The 13949-nt window shown below is 45.6% G+C and overlaps 1 protein-coding gene across 9 annotated transcripts in view; it reads left to right on the top strand.

Annotated features, from left to right (window-relative positions):
* HIPK2 (homeodomain interacting protein kinase 2) overlaps nt 1-13949 on the top strand; it is a 222798-nt gene that overhangs the window by 22464 nt on the left and 186385 nt on the right. Inside the window, exons 1-2 of one of the 9 annotated variants that reach the window (XM_055284204.2) lie at nt 13397-13464; nt 13582-13778. The exons of 7 other annotated variants lie outside the window; for them this stretch is intronic. The gene's annotated coding sequence lies outside the window, so the exon portion shown is untranslated. Of the gene's footprint in view, nt 1-13396; nt 13465-13581; nt 13779-13949 lie in introns of those variants that run through there. One more of the 9 variants, XM_055284205.2, reaches the window with a different exon arrangement.

The following is a 13949-nucleotide window of genomic DNA, read 5'->3' as shown; positions in this document are numbered from 1 at the left end:
ACAAATTGTTTTTTGTTTCATGGACTGTTTATTGGTAGATTATTGGTTAAGATGCTTTTAGCTTCAAGAGACAGAAACCAACACAAAGTGTATAAACAAAAGGGAAAACTGACTGACTGGTTAACAAGAAGTTCTGAGGTTGTCAGCTCCAGGGTTGGTTGTAAAGAACCGACATTCTTTCTGTGTTTCTGCCCCACGGTTTGTGGTATGTTGGTCTGATGGCTGCCACAGTTCTAGGCATCACATCCAACTCAACAGAGTCCATGGGAAAAAGAGCATCTCTTTAGAGCAAGAAAACCTTTTCCAGAAGCTTCCTGCAGACCTCCCTTCACACCTCATTGACCAGGCTGATGGTGTGTGCCAGTGCCTAAGTCAAGTCATTGACAACAGGAAGAAGATGAGCCCTGGCTGAGTTAAACTGACCAGGATGTGCATCCCCCCATGCCGGAAATGAGGCCGTCTTCCCTGAGAGTCAGTATCTGAACAGAAAGATCACCCAACGCATGTTGTTTTTAAAGTACTTATGGAGATCTCTGTGCCCTGTTGGTAGCATCCATATGAACCATCCAGGCTGTAGTCAGAGAATCAGAGACTCGCTGTGTGATCTCCAAGAAGCTGTATCACCTGTGTCCTCCGTAGCAAGAGAGTGTATTGGAAGGCCCTCCTAGCTTCGGAATTCCATCATCATCTCTCCTTCTCTCCCTTTCAGCTCCCCTCCCACTGCCCACGGAGGCTGCCCTGTGACAGAGGAAGTTTCTTATCAAGTCCTCAGTGATCTATGTAAAGAAGAGATGGTGTTTTCCCAGGCTCTTAGCACTTTGTTCTATTGATTTCACAAACTAATTATTGTTCAGAATTTAATTTTTAGAAAATTGTAATGACTTTTGTAAGAGATTTAGTTAACATACTGCACACACATACTGTCTCTCTCACACACTTAGCTTTTCTATGTGTATATACATGTACATGTATCTATATTCTAACCTGGCTTTGGTGGAACCAGCTTTCTTGCTGTGTACACAGACCCTTTCCTGCTGCTCGTTTCAGCCCTGATGTGGTGGAATGTGTCTGAAGCATGCATTTCTAGGTCTTTTCCTCATGGCCTCCACAAAGTGGTCTCGATGGCCCTCAGTTCTGTTCAGCAGTAATGCAAAGTGAAGATGTTTCTCTGACTCAAAGTGAGATGACATTAATTGAGCGCCTACCATTTATACTCCTTCTGTCGGAGACTTAGATACAATATTTATGCTTAAAATGGCTCTGAAATTAAAGGGCAAGGCCTGAGGTATAGTATCTCCTCTTTCTAGCCCTCCTGTTCAGGCCTGTTGAGCTGCTTTCTCCCCACTTCCAAAAGGTGTCTCTTGGGAAGAAGCAGGACTGTCCCCTAAATTGGAGCAGATAGCAGCCCGGGGCCTCCAGCCCCCGCTTCCCTTTGTGTTGTGCACTGGCTCCGGCGTGGCACCCATCTTTGAAGTCAGGTGGAAGCCCCACAGGCGGGGCTGCTGCCCTCCTGCTCTCTGGCCATTCAGCACAACCTTTAGTCTAGGAAAAGTGCCAGTCTTCATTTCCAAGCATCATATCTCCCTAAATGGGGCAATCTGCTTTAAATGCCTTCTCCGCTGGCGCCTTCCCCATCTCACAATTGGCATAATTAAAGGGAAAGGCTCACCTCCTTTGGTGCCTGTGTGTGCTGGGTCAGGGCGTTGGCTGGGGGCCGCTGGTGTGTATGCACGCCTGCCCTCGCAGAGACGCTCCCTTGGCCCTCCAGCCCTCGAGTGGTCATTTTCAGAAGTGTTCAGAGCCACTCTGCAAGCATACATTTTACAAAGCTTTGCATTTTCCCTACTGTGCTCAACTCAATAACAGGCAAGCTGGTTACTATGATCCATGAAGCTTTTTGTATCTTGCTGGAAAAAAATGCACTCTGAACTGAAAGATAATCTCCCTCGATGGTTCCAAGTCAGAATTTGCTTTATGACTCATGACATTTGGCATCTTTCTCCATGAAGATTTCCCCCTTCTCCTCGTCCACTCCCAGCTTCAGGTGTGTGCGATGGTGTGGTTCATCCTTAGAGAGTCACAAATGGTCCCAAGGAATGGTGTGACATGTAGGAAGGCTCCTGTAGTTGCTGGTCCCCTCTGATCTCCAGTTCAGCTGCCACGCCAGCGCCCTCGATTAAGCTCCTTTGGAACCTGGGTTTTTATTACCTGCCACTCAGCTTAAAGCAGAGGCCTCTCAGAGGGCATGCCTGGTAATGCAGCTGCCCTCTGTTCTACGGAGGCAGCCTCAGTCTCCATCACCTCCCTCTCAGAAGTCAATCTCTCAGCATCATTGGGGGCCCACTGTGTGCAAAGCCCTGGGCCCAGAGGTTCAGCCAAGAACAGAATAGAAAACAGCCATGCCCATCTGACTACTGTAAAGAGGGACAAGAGAACCTTGGGACAGAGGCACACCTGTGCTTGCCCAAGCCTACCTAGACCACCCTCTTGTGCGATGTGCACTGGGAATTGATTTCCCAGTGGTGGGGACAAACTTGTTCTCATTTCTGCCTTGTTTGTCACCTAGATTCTCTTTACGATGACATCTAATGTGCAGAAGTCCAGCCTGTAGCAGCAGCATTGGACTAATGTGGGAAGTTCAGGAATTTTGAGCCTGGAAAGTCCTGGGAAGGAAAATCCCTCATGCTTCAGCAGGGCTGTGTGGCCGGTTCTCCATGTGCTTCAGCAGAGTTTTCTTTCTCTTTTCTTTTTTTTTTTTTTTTTCAGCTGTGAAAAAAGCAGTGCCAGCTGTTTGGTAAAATATGGGTCACTGAGAAATAGGATTTGCTTTATAGAAGTTAACTTTGGAGAATCGTGTCCTCAAAAAGAAAAGAAGTCTAAAGATAGGAGGACTGAGGGAATCCTGGGTGTGGTGGTCCTAACCCCATAAGTTAGCTTGGGGTGCTTTCAGGAAGATTTTGGTTTCCAGCAGTTCAGAAGGGAGGTGGGCATGATTTGGTGCAGAAGGGGGAGAGGTGAGGGAGAAAATCACATGCAGACACGTGGAGTAGTGAGAAACCATGTGACAGACCCTGCACAGCCGGACAGAGGGCATCTTATTAGAGTAGAAAGGAATAGTATTTTATTTTGCCATGAACAAGACAGTTGGGGGAGTGGAGAAGAGCTCCCAGGGTGGGCGATGACAGGCGTCTGGGGGACACTGGAGCCAGTGGATGCAGCAAGCAGCTTGGACTTCAGTCCCTTTTCTAGCAAAGGAGCTGCCCCTGTGGGGTAGGGGGCTGAGGAGGTTGGAGACCATTTGAAATAGTTTTTGAGCATTGTGTGCACACAGGCACATGCGTGGCTGGTGTCTCTTAGAGAAAAGGCATTTAGAGAAAAGCAAGGTTGTGAGTGGCCTGAGAGCAGTTACAATTGATTTTGAATATGGAAGGAATTCTACCTAATCCAGAGAATACACAAAGTATACTTTGGAAAGGGGCAGTAAACTTTTCTGACTGGCCTGCCTTTCTCCCTCCCTTTCTTCTTCCCTTTCACTCTTCTTCCCTTCCTCCCATCCTTCCTTCCTTCTGTGATCTTTTGTGGAAGAGCAAGAGCTATTTGTATGTAGTGATATAAATTTGGTACTCACATAGAATTTCTCAACATGTTTCTCAGAGATTAACATGATCCCTGGGAGAATCTGGAAGGTCTATCTTTGGGGTGTCTTCTGAAGAAGATTGTAATTCTTATGGCATCTGCCTCCTCCAGCCCTCAGTCATTAATTATTTACTCTCATATCTCTCAATGCATGCAGTTTAGTGCCTAGCACTAAGTGATGGTTAGTGTGCATGGTTGGCCCAGCAGAAATATGTTTGTCCATCCATCCATCCATCTATCCATCCAGCCATCCATCCATCCACCCATCCCTCCAAATAAACCATTCCTCAAATAAGGGAACCTTCCCCAAAGGTCCCAGCTGTTCTCTCTCCCTTCTCATAGGCTATAACTGGGTAACATGCCTAACCCAGATTGTTCACTCCCAGGCACAGCAAACAATTAGCTTAGACTAGCCAGGATTGGCTCTTGAGTCACACAAAGGGGAGATGGAAGGTGGTGGGAGGTGGTGGTGGGGAGAGTGACATTTAAACTAAATCCTGTCTCTCCGGAAGAGAAAGAGGGAATGGCTGTTAGGAAGGCAACTTATAGTGTCTGCTTCAACATGTTCGTTTTTTTTTTAATGTTTCACTCTGATTGTATAGTGTTTTTTAACTATACTATTCTCTAAATTTGGCTATGTTTACTATGGTAATTATTTTAATTGAGTTCTATTTGATTATTTGTAATTCACCTTGTTCTACAACTTTTGATTGATTTTATAGTATAAATACATATACTGCAATAAACCATATGATACATAAAAGAATTTAGGACAGGATCAGGATAAATACAAATAAATATAGAAGTTCAAAGTTAGGAAGAAAAAGAATTACAGATACGCAGACAATAAGTCCCTTACATTGCTACTTAGCTGAGCTTCGTAACATCAAAGAGAAAAGGCAAGTGTGGTCGCTGCGGTAATTCTTGCTGTCAGAGAAGGAAGGTGTACCAGGTCCCCAAGAGGAGCAAAGATTTTTTTAGTTCTTTTCAACTAAATTTTGCATGTGGACTTTTATCTAGGAAGCACTGAGAGGTATCATGAACAGGGTATTCGGCATCCCCACAACAGGTGAAAAACTGGGTTCTTACAGCTCTTCTCACAGCAGTCCTCATTGGAAGCTCAAGGCCTAACATGAAAATGCAACTCAGCAAATGTCATTCCCTGAAAGGCTAAAATAACAGGTCTGAGTACTTCTTATCCTTCTACTGGTTTGATGCAACACAAAGACCCAAAACACCCAGCAGAACTGCCAGTCTATGTGCCTATCAGACAACCTTCAAGACCGTTACTTTTTTTTGACTGGCGTGTGCACACATGTATGTGCCTATGTGTGTAAATATATCTGTATATTTATGAATAGATGTATACATCCAAAATACTATATATATAAGAAGAGATCATTTGAGGGTAGATTCCATTGCCCACCATGCTGTATTCTAGCTCACCAACTGAGGCTTTAGGAATCGACCTGGTAAGGTTGACATCTGTGGAAATTAAGGCCTCTATTTAAAATGCTCACAGAGGAGAGTTCTATTTTTGTAAATAGGATAATTGGGTGGAAAACTGTGCTAATGTCTGTCTTTATTTAACCACTCCAAGGGACAAAGCCTAACTGCTAAAACCATGAGGCCATAACCAAGACATCACCATTTACCCAGGGACACTGTCATCTCTATACCGCAATTTTAAAAGAGTGCGGAGGTCAGAAGCCAGACAGTTGGTTTCTGTATTAATGTCTCCAGGGGAAGAACAGAGGGTGAGAAGGAGCAGATAGACAGAGGCAGGTCTGGACGGGAGGTTGGAGAGCGGTCAGCGATGTTCTTCCAGCTGTCAGGAATGTTATGTGGGAAGAGGTTAGGGAAGAGGGTTTGGGGAAATATCAAATGAGGGAATGACTGTGTCCTGGCAGAGGTGTTATTTCCTCTAAACCACTTTTGATGATCTTCTGTCCTTGTGAAGATGTTGGGAGTGGATAGTGCCAGGACAGTATGAACTGTTGTGCGGTGTGGCGGATACCAGAGGAGGGTGCAGGGAGCAAGCATTTATGGAGCCTGCTACTATTTCACCTGCTGACCTCCTTTGAGAGGCAGTATTAGGAAATGGTTAGAGTGCAGCTGTGTAATCAGAGGCTCTAAGCCCGAGTCTTCTCCCAGCAAACGAGGATAATAGTGGCGTCTTACCTCAGACCTGTTGGGAGCTGTCGTGAACGCGTCATCCATGCCCAGTAAATGCTAGTTAACACAGTGACGGCCATCAAGAGAGCTTTCTTAGCCTGATGTGAAGTAGATCTCAGGCTCTGCATTTTCCAGCAGGGTAAACTGAGGCATAGAGAGGCAAATTCACTTGTGCAAGATCTTTTATCTAGTAAGTGTCAAAGCTAGGATTCAAACCAGGTTTTCTAGCACTAAAGCTTATTGTTTTTTTCTGTTCCATGCTGCCTGAATTTATAGGTAACTCACCTGTGTCTTATAACCCAGATACGTGATGTGGGCCGTGAACCACAGCACCCTTCTGGGTCCACTGTGCTGGTGGATAGCTTTCTGTTCGTGATAATCACGTTCGATGAGCTTGGCAGTGATTTGTATGATGACAGTGACCATCCAGCAGTATATTAAGGAGTCTGGGTCAGGAGGGACTTTCTTCATTTGTTTTTGCCATATCACCCAGAGAACATCCCTATAAAAGAAGGCGGTTTCATGAACTTGGAGGAACTCCCCAGCACTCTGCTTGTGACCATGACAATTGTGAAAGTTTTTCCTTCACACTGTATTCAAGGTCAGGTTTTTGTTCTTGGACCTTGTTAAATTGAGGATAGTGGGCTTGAATGACTTGGTGTGTCATGGAAATAGCCTCATGTGGTGTAAGCTTCTGCCTGGGGTCACCAGCTGCTCTCACAAAGCTGAGTAGCCAGTAATTTCTTACAAATCTTTTCATATTAATAGAAAAATGGAAGGCAGATGGTGGGCCAGGAGGAGTGCTTTTTCTTTGAGGCTTTGAGGGCCTGTCAGGGGATGAATTTTGTGTCCCCCTCCCCACTCACATGTTGAAGTCCTAACCCCCAGTACTTCAGCATGTGACCTTATTTGGAAATACGGTCATTGCAGATGTGGCTAGTTAAGATGAGGTCCCACTAAAGTAGGGTGGGCCCCTAATCTAGTATGACTAGTGTCCTCATAAGAAGGGGAAATTCAGACAGACACGCCCACAGGGACCATGGCTCATGAGCATGAAAGCAGAGACTGGGTTAATAGGCATAGAGGCCAAGGAACAGCAAAGATTGCCAGCACCCACCGGAAACTAGGAGAGAGGCATGGAACACACCGTCCCTCACAGCCTCGGAGGGAGCCAGCCCTGTCGACACTGTGATCTTGAACTTCTGGCCTCCAGAACTGTGAGATAATAAATTGTGTTGATTATGCCCCCAGCTTGTGGTGCTGTGTTATACTAGCCCAAATAAAGTAACGTAGGGCCCGTGGAAAAACAGTGACTTACAAACTCCAGAAGAAAAGCAAGAGCCCCTCCTATGCTTTGGTTAAAGTTTCCATCGGAGCGTGGGAGTCTGGATGTAGGGCTGAGGGTTCCAAAAGTGTCACAGAAAGCAGAGAAGCAGCTCAGATGGGCAGACCAGCTTCCGAAGAACACGGGTGTTCTGTGAAGGTCATTGCGTGGAGGTGGCCTTTTCCCTCACTGAGTTTTTTAGTGAAAGCAATTTTGTCCTTTCAGGTTGGAAAAATATTTTCTTCAAGACCACAAAGTGACAGTTAAAAAAAAAAAATTGGCCACCTGCAAGTTTAAATGTCACCATCTAGAACAGTTCTGCCTGATAGAGCTTTCTGTACTGATGTTTCTCTCGGTCCCCCTCTCTCCCGTGGTAGCTACTTGCCACGTGACCAGTAAGCACTTGAAATGTGGCCAGTGGGGCCGAGGAACTCAGTGTTTTATTTTAATTAATTTAAATTTATATAGCCACTTGTGCCCGCTGGCTAATTCTATGTGTTGGTCAGTATGGCTCCAGATCACCAGAATAGTGGTGGCATGGGGCCCAAAGGAAAAACCGGGGGTGCCTGGATATCCTGTGGAGGCCACAGGAGGGTTGGGGCTGACGGGTCACCCTGGCTTGGCTAGTGCCCTTGTGTGTGGTCTTGTCCTCAGCGACAGGGGCCTAGGTGGGAGTAAAAGTGAAGTAACGCAGGCAGAATTTTCTGGATGCTTTACTAAAGAGATGCTTAATGTGAGGCTTTGTCTGCTGTTCCTTCTTTGAGCCCAAATTATCTTCGACTGGTTTAGTGCTCGGTAGAGATGGGGTAGATTAAGACACCTGAAGAGAAGCAAGGAAGCTGGGTCTCTGGATATGGGCAGACTGAGATGTTTCTTTACAGGTTTCAAGTGCCGGCCCTTGATGTGCCCAGAGGGGCCGCTAGTCCCAACGCTAGGAAGGTGGGAATGTCCAGATGCAGACCACCTTCTCCGAAGCTGGGAGGGTCTCCCCTGAGTCTGTCATACTAGACTTATTGATTGCACATGCCTGACAAAAGCTACTGAGGCTCAGCCACCTCTGTGTTCTTCACAGTTGCCACCCTGCCTCCAGCACCTGAATCGACGGTTGCTGCAGGGAGTGTGACCAGAGGATGCCGTTTGGAGAGCATTCATATGGGACATCTCAGAATCTGAGATGGAACCCCAACTGGGAAGTATTTGGTGCAGTTTCACACTGAAAAGGGGTCCCTGTGACTGATTTGGCCAGCCCTGGACAGATGAGTGTTGTCATTGTATCACCACCGGCTTTGGCTCAGTGCCCGGTATAATTTAAAAATTGCCTCTTTTTCTAGCTCTACTTAGTTATCATTCTGATTTCAGAAAGAAACAAATGGTTCACCAAGTCTCATAATATCTCTAACCCTGAGACAAGCGAGGGGTGTGAGGCAGAGACACGCTATGTCAGGCTAGAGCCTGCCTCTCCCCTGGCCCACGTCGCCCTGGCCGACTGGACTCTGAACAGTGAAGGGATGGCCTAGAAGGAAGGAGCTGAGCCACCTGACTGAGTGGTGAGGCTGGTGGATGTGCAGCTGGAATTCCTGGCATTGAATTGGAGGGCAGGAGTTTTAGTTTGAGTAGAGGTTAGGAAGATAAAAGAGGCTGCGAGAAACCTGTTGTCAACCTCCAGCAGATTTGGTAGCTTGTGCCACATGTGCAGCATCATGCTTGGGGACTCAGGGGACATCAATAAGTAGTCAGTAGCTGATGCTTATATTGGTAGTGCCTACAGTGTGCCAAGCCCAGTTCTGAGCTTAATACTTTACATACATTAGCCCACTTCAGCACAATCGCTGTCTTTTCCAAGCACTCTTAAACTCATCGCAGGCAAGATTAAACCAAGCAACAAAAGACATCAAGCGATGCAGGGTAATACGTGATGAGCACGTTAGGCCCAAAGAGAAAACCCTGAGGTCCCCAATGATGAGGGATGCATCATTTGATCTGGAGTTTGAAGGATGGTCTTGATTTGGAGAGGTGGCCAGGGAGCAAGCTCGAGGTTGCCCCACACAGGGGTGCACAAGGCCCCGCTCGGGGACAGTGGGTGTCTCACTTGGGCTGACTGGAACAAGTTACAGGTTACAGGTTTTTCATTTGAATGTAGTTATTTGACTGTAGTAGCCATCAGCAGATGGAGAGTTCAGAGGGACTGCACTGAAATAATGAATAATTTGCAGATGCAGTCGGTAGCCCTGGTGTCTTGGTGTGCCTTTCTGTTCCAGCAGGATGCGTGCAAAGAGTGGCTCACAGCCCCATCTGCTCTGCTCCTCCTGGCTCGAGCTTTGCTTTAATAACCTCTCTGTCACCTATTTACACGAGGTCATCCAGCTCCTCTTTTTCTCCTTTTCTGTGTTGAAATAATCGTGGCTGCTACTTGCTGTGAAAAGACTTAACTAGTAGTGGGTAGGATTGACCTCTCAATTCAGTAAACATTTACTGAGTCCTCAGGACAATGCTTGCAGTGAGCATGCAGAGGAGGAGGTGATTCCAGCCAGCAAGTGGAGGCAGAGCTCGAGCCAGCAGGCCTGGCCACTGCCTAGAAGTTGGGGGGTGAGGGGGGTGTGGAAGGTGAGCCAGGGTGCTTAGCCTCAGCCACTGGGAAATGCGAATGATAGTCCTGGGGGAGATAGAAAACAAGAGGAGGAATAGATTTGTGGGATGGAGAACAGTGGGGAAATGAGCTCCATTTGGGACATTTTAAGTTTGAGATAGGACATTCCCTGGAGACGTTAAGCAGGCAATAAAAAGACCCCCAACTTAAGAGTCCTCAAGGCCCGCAGTTGCAGTGTGAAATAATCCGGCTTCGGCGTCCTTCCCTTTCCTTCTCAAGTGGTTCCCCATGGAGTCACTTTAGGCTCGGGGGGAGGATAGTTGCTTCCTCAGTCTCCCTAGCCTTTATCCTCACACTTGAATGCTAAATCCAGAACTCCTCATTCCTGCTAAGTAGTTCAAAAGCTCCAAGGGATCCTTGGAACAGTCGCACCCTGGTGGGACTTTTCAGAGCACTCCTAGGGTTAGAAGAGAAATTTCAGGGTAACCGCAGAATAATGTGAGCTATAACTGGCCCGAGTGATCTTCTAGCTGGGACCTGGATGTGAGGCTGGCATGTTTGAAGGTTGGTGAATGCCTGTTGACCTGCATGCCCCAACCGGGTGAACTCCTTCTACCTTTTGATTCCTAACTAATTGCAGTGAACAATACGCCAGCTTGTCTTCTGTAAAATGAGAGGGTGACTGTGCCCACCAGCCTAGCTGCTTTGGTTGGACAGGTCAGTACAGTGCCTTGAAACTCTACTTATTCATCTGTGAAATGAAGGGATTTGGCGAGATGCCGCTTAACGTGACTTCCAGCACTAGCATTTTATGTAGGTCAGTGATCCTTTGTCCAGAGAGTGATCTTTTTTCCAGAGGAACCGTTCTGCAGTTGCTGGTTAGCTTATCATCTTGGCAGGGAGCAGCGTGGTGAAGCGAGCAGAACGTGGCCTCCAGAGTCAGCAAACCTAGTTAAAATCCACTTGCCGTAAGTCCGTCACGTGGCTTAGCAGCGGGCCTCTTGGCAATTAGCTGCTTTTCACCAGTCCTCAAGTTTCCTCATCTGTAAAATGGGATGATGATATGCATTTCAGGTCCGGTGGGTGAGAATATGTATCAGGCATCTACTTTTGTGACTATTTTTAAAATGGCTTTATTGAGATATAACTCACATACCGGAAAGTTCACTTTTTTGAAGCGTACAGTTCACCAGCTTTTAGCCTGTTCACTAAGTTATACATCAGGCACCACTATCCAATTCCAGAACATTTCATCATTCCCAAAAGGAAATCCCATTCCTGTTAACTCACTCCCTATTCGCTTCTCCTCCTAGCCCCTGGCAACCACTAATCTATTTTCTGTCTCTATGGGTTTGCCTGTCCTGGACACTTCATTGAAGTGGAATCAGACAATGTGTGATCTTTTGTGTCTGGCTGCTTTTGCTTAGCATAATGTTTTTGAGGTTCATCCATGTTGTAGCAGGTATCAGTTCTTCATTGCTTTGTATTGCCAAATAGTGTTTCACGGTAGGAATAGACCACATTTTGCTTATCTATTAATCACTTGATGGACATGTGGGTGGTTTCCACTTTTTGGCTGTTATGAATAATCCTCCTGTGAACATTTGTGGACATAGTTTTGTGCAGACATATGTTTTCAGTTTTCTTGGTATCCCATTGTTTTTGATTTGCATTTCCCTAATAATTAATGATGATCATCCTGTGCTTATTGACTATTTGTATGTCTTCTCTGGCTAAATGTATATTCAGTTCTTCATTCATTTAAAAAATTAGGTTGTGTTTTTATTGTTGAGTTGTAAGAGTTCTCTATATACTCTGGATGTTGTGCCTGGCTTTTAAATAGGCATACAATCAATGTTAGTTCCTCATTCCAGGTCTTTCGCAGAACCCTGTAATCTTTTAGGTGACCTCTAGAACTAACTGCCCAGATACTTAATCCTCAGCATCCTGAGTCTTAAACCATCCCCTTTTGTCTTGTTCAGAGCTCTTCTTAGCACAAAGCCCTGAGCCATTTTGATCCTGGAGCCCTGGTCTGGAACTTGGAACAGCATGGGGATAGCTGGGGTCTAGAGATGGGCTCTGGCTGAATCCACAGGGCAGTGGCTACTACCAAGTCTCATTTTTTTCTAGATGGAGGACTTAGGGGGTAACCGCATAGATTTTTGGCTGCATGGAGTCCTCTGTCCTATGCTGTGGACACCTGCATGTTGGGGCTGGGGTCCACAAAGAGATATGTCTAAGGACACTGGCTTCTTTCCGCTGCCACTGCCAAGATGAGCAGCGTATTTTCCAAGAGTGATCTGGCAATTGTAAGTTGTATATAAAAATGTCCCAAGGAAAATCATGTGTCTGTTTTAAAGAGAAGGGAGTTTTCTAGGAAACCTTTGACCTGGACATTCTTCTCTATTCTGAGAACTGTACCCTGTGTCCCCAAGACATGATCTGTACCTTGTTGCCCCTCTGCTTTTGTGCCCATCGTCTTCTTCCTCCATTTCTCCTCCCTGATGTGTGCAGCCCTCCCTTTCAGCCAGTAAAGATCCAACCCGCAGGGTCTGGCAGGGTCTCCTGTTCCTCCCCAACAAAGCCTCTTAGATTTTCTTTGGCTGGGGCCTCTTCCTGTGCACCTGGGGAAGAGGTGCCTGCAAAGCAGTGAAGGGCTTGGGAGTCCCACCTAGACTGGCCTCCAGAGAGCCATCTCCACTAGTTTGTGAAACTGCCATGCGACGTTTCTGTCCTAAAGACGGCCTTTCCTTAGACATGGATTTGATGGGTCCTGGACAGACGTTATTGATTGTTCCTCGTAAGTCAGTCAAGACAGTTTATAGTCTCTGTTAACGCCCAGGAAATTTGTTTTGGAAGACAAAGCCAGCCCAATGGCATTTGGATGATGCTGACTTATTTTAAAGGGGAGAAGATACCCCTAGATGTGCAAGTCTTTTATAGGAACAGCTGTCTATGATGAGTCCTCATGCTCCTTTTGCGTCTCTGAACATTCTGGCATGCCCCTACCTAGCTGCTATTTTCTTGATTTCATAGAAAAGCGCATTCTACCCTCTGAAAATCTGCTGTCCATTTGGAATGATAAGATAAATCAGAAGATTACCTATTGTTAGAGCTAAAAGATTCCTTGCAGATTATCCCATCCATTATTTTTCAATCTCCTATCCTGACAAAAGAGTGTTTTGTATGGAGAAAAAAAAAGTTTTCATTTGATAAATAAATTTGGACTTCAGAGCATATTGTATGTCCCTCTTGGAGATCCACAGTGTGCACCACTATATTAAAGGCTCTGAGAAGTCCTGCAAAAAAGAAAACCACTTTATTTGATTTAACCCATCATTTCTTAAACTGTTTTGACTTCATTTTTTTCTTCTTTTTTCATAATAAATATTAGCACCTCACAGGACACTAAGCACAGTTTGGGAAGCATTGCCTCCTTCATGGAAGAGGAAATCTGTGTTCAGAAATATTAAGTGACTTGCTCAAAATCAACACAAAGCCAGAATTGAAGCCAAATTTTCTAACTCCCACTCCATTGTTCTTTCTACAATTTATAACCATGTCATGGCTGAGTAAGGGTTTATGACTTTTAAAAATGTTGCCATTTACATTCCTAATGAAAAATGTAAAGGCTTTAGGGTCATACTGACATGTGTTTGAATTCAGGTCCTCTGATTTTACGAGCTCATGACCTTGGGGGAGCGAATCCTGCTAGTCTCTCTGGATCTCTTTCTTCTGTAAGGTGAGGATGATAATAATGACCTCCCAGGGTTGCCGTGAGGCTTAGATGAGAAAGTGTATGTAAAGATCAAGTTCACGTTCTTATCTTTGTTTTCTCTGACGTTTTTCATCATACCAGGTGCTGTGCCACTTATCTATGATTTCAAAAGACGAACCATATTACAGACAACAAAACATGAATGGTGGTGATCATACTGAGTATTTATTGAATAGTGACTGAGAAAATGAATGCACAGGAGACAGGAGAAATTACCTGTGAAAATTCAGAGCTATACTGAACTGATCAACATTCACAGAATTGGAGAAATAACAAAGGTGGGACAGGCTAGAGTGTGGAGATTAATGGGGGCCGCGGGGACAGGCTGTGCACTGGTAGGACATATTCAGGATCTCAAGCTACCTGCCTGCCACTTCTGCATCCCTACCACGTCAAACTGTGTTTGAGCTTTCTTTATTAAATATGTAGCAGTTTGCTTTTGAAATACA

Source organism: Symphalangus syndactylus, chromosome 6, assembly GCF_028878055.3.
Source record: "Symphalangus syndactylus isolate Jambi chromosome 6, NHGRI_mSymSyn1-v2.1_pri, whole genome shotgun sequence".
In the NCBI taxonomy this organism is placed as follows: Eukaryota; Metazoa; Chordata; class Mammalia; order Primates; family Hylobatidae; genus Symphalangus; species Symphalangus syndactylus.
Note: the sequence above shows the minus strand (reverse complement) of the source record. Positions and strands in the feature narration are given on the sequence as shown.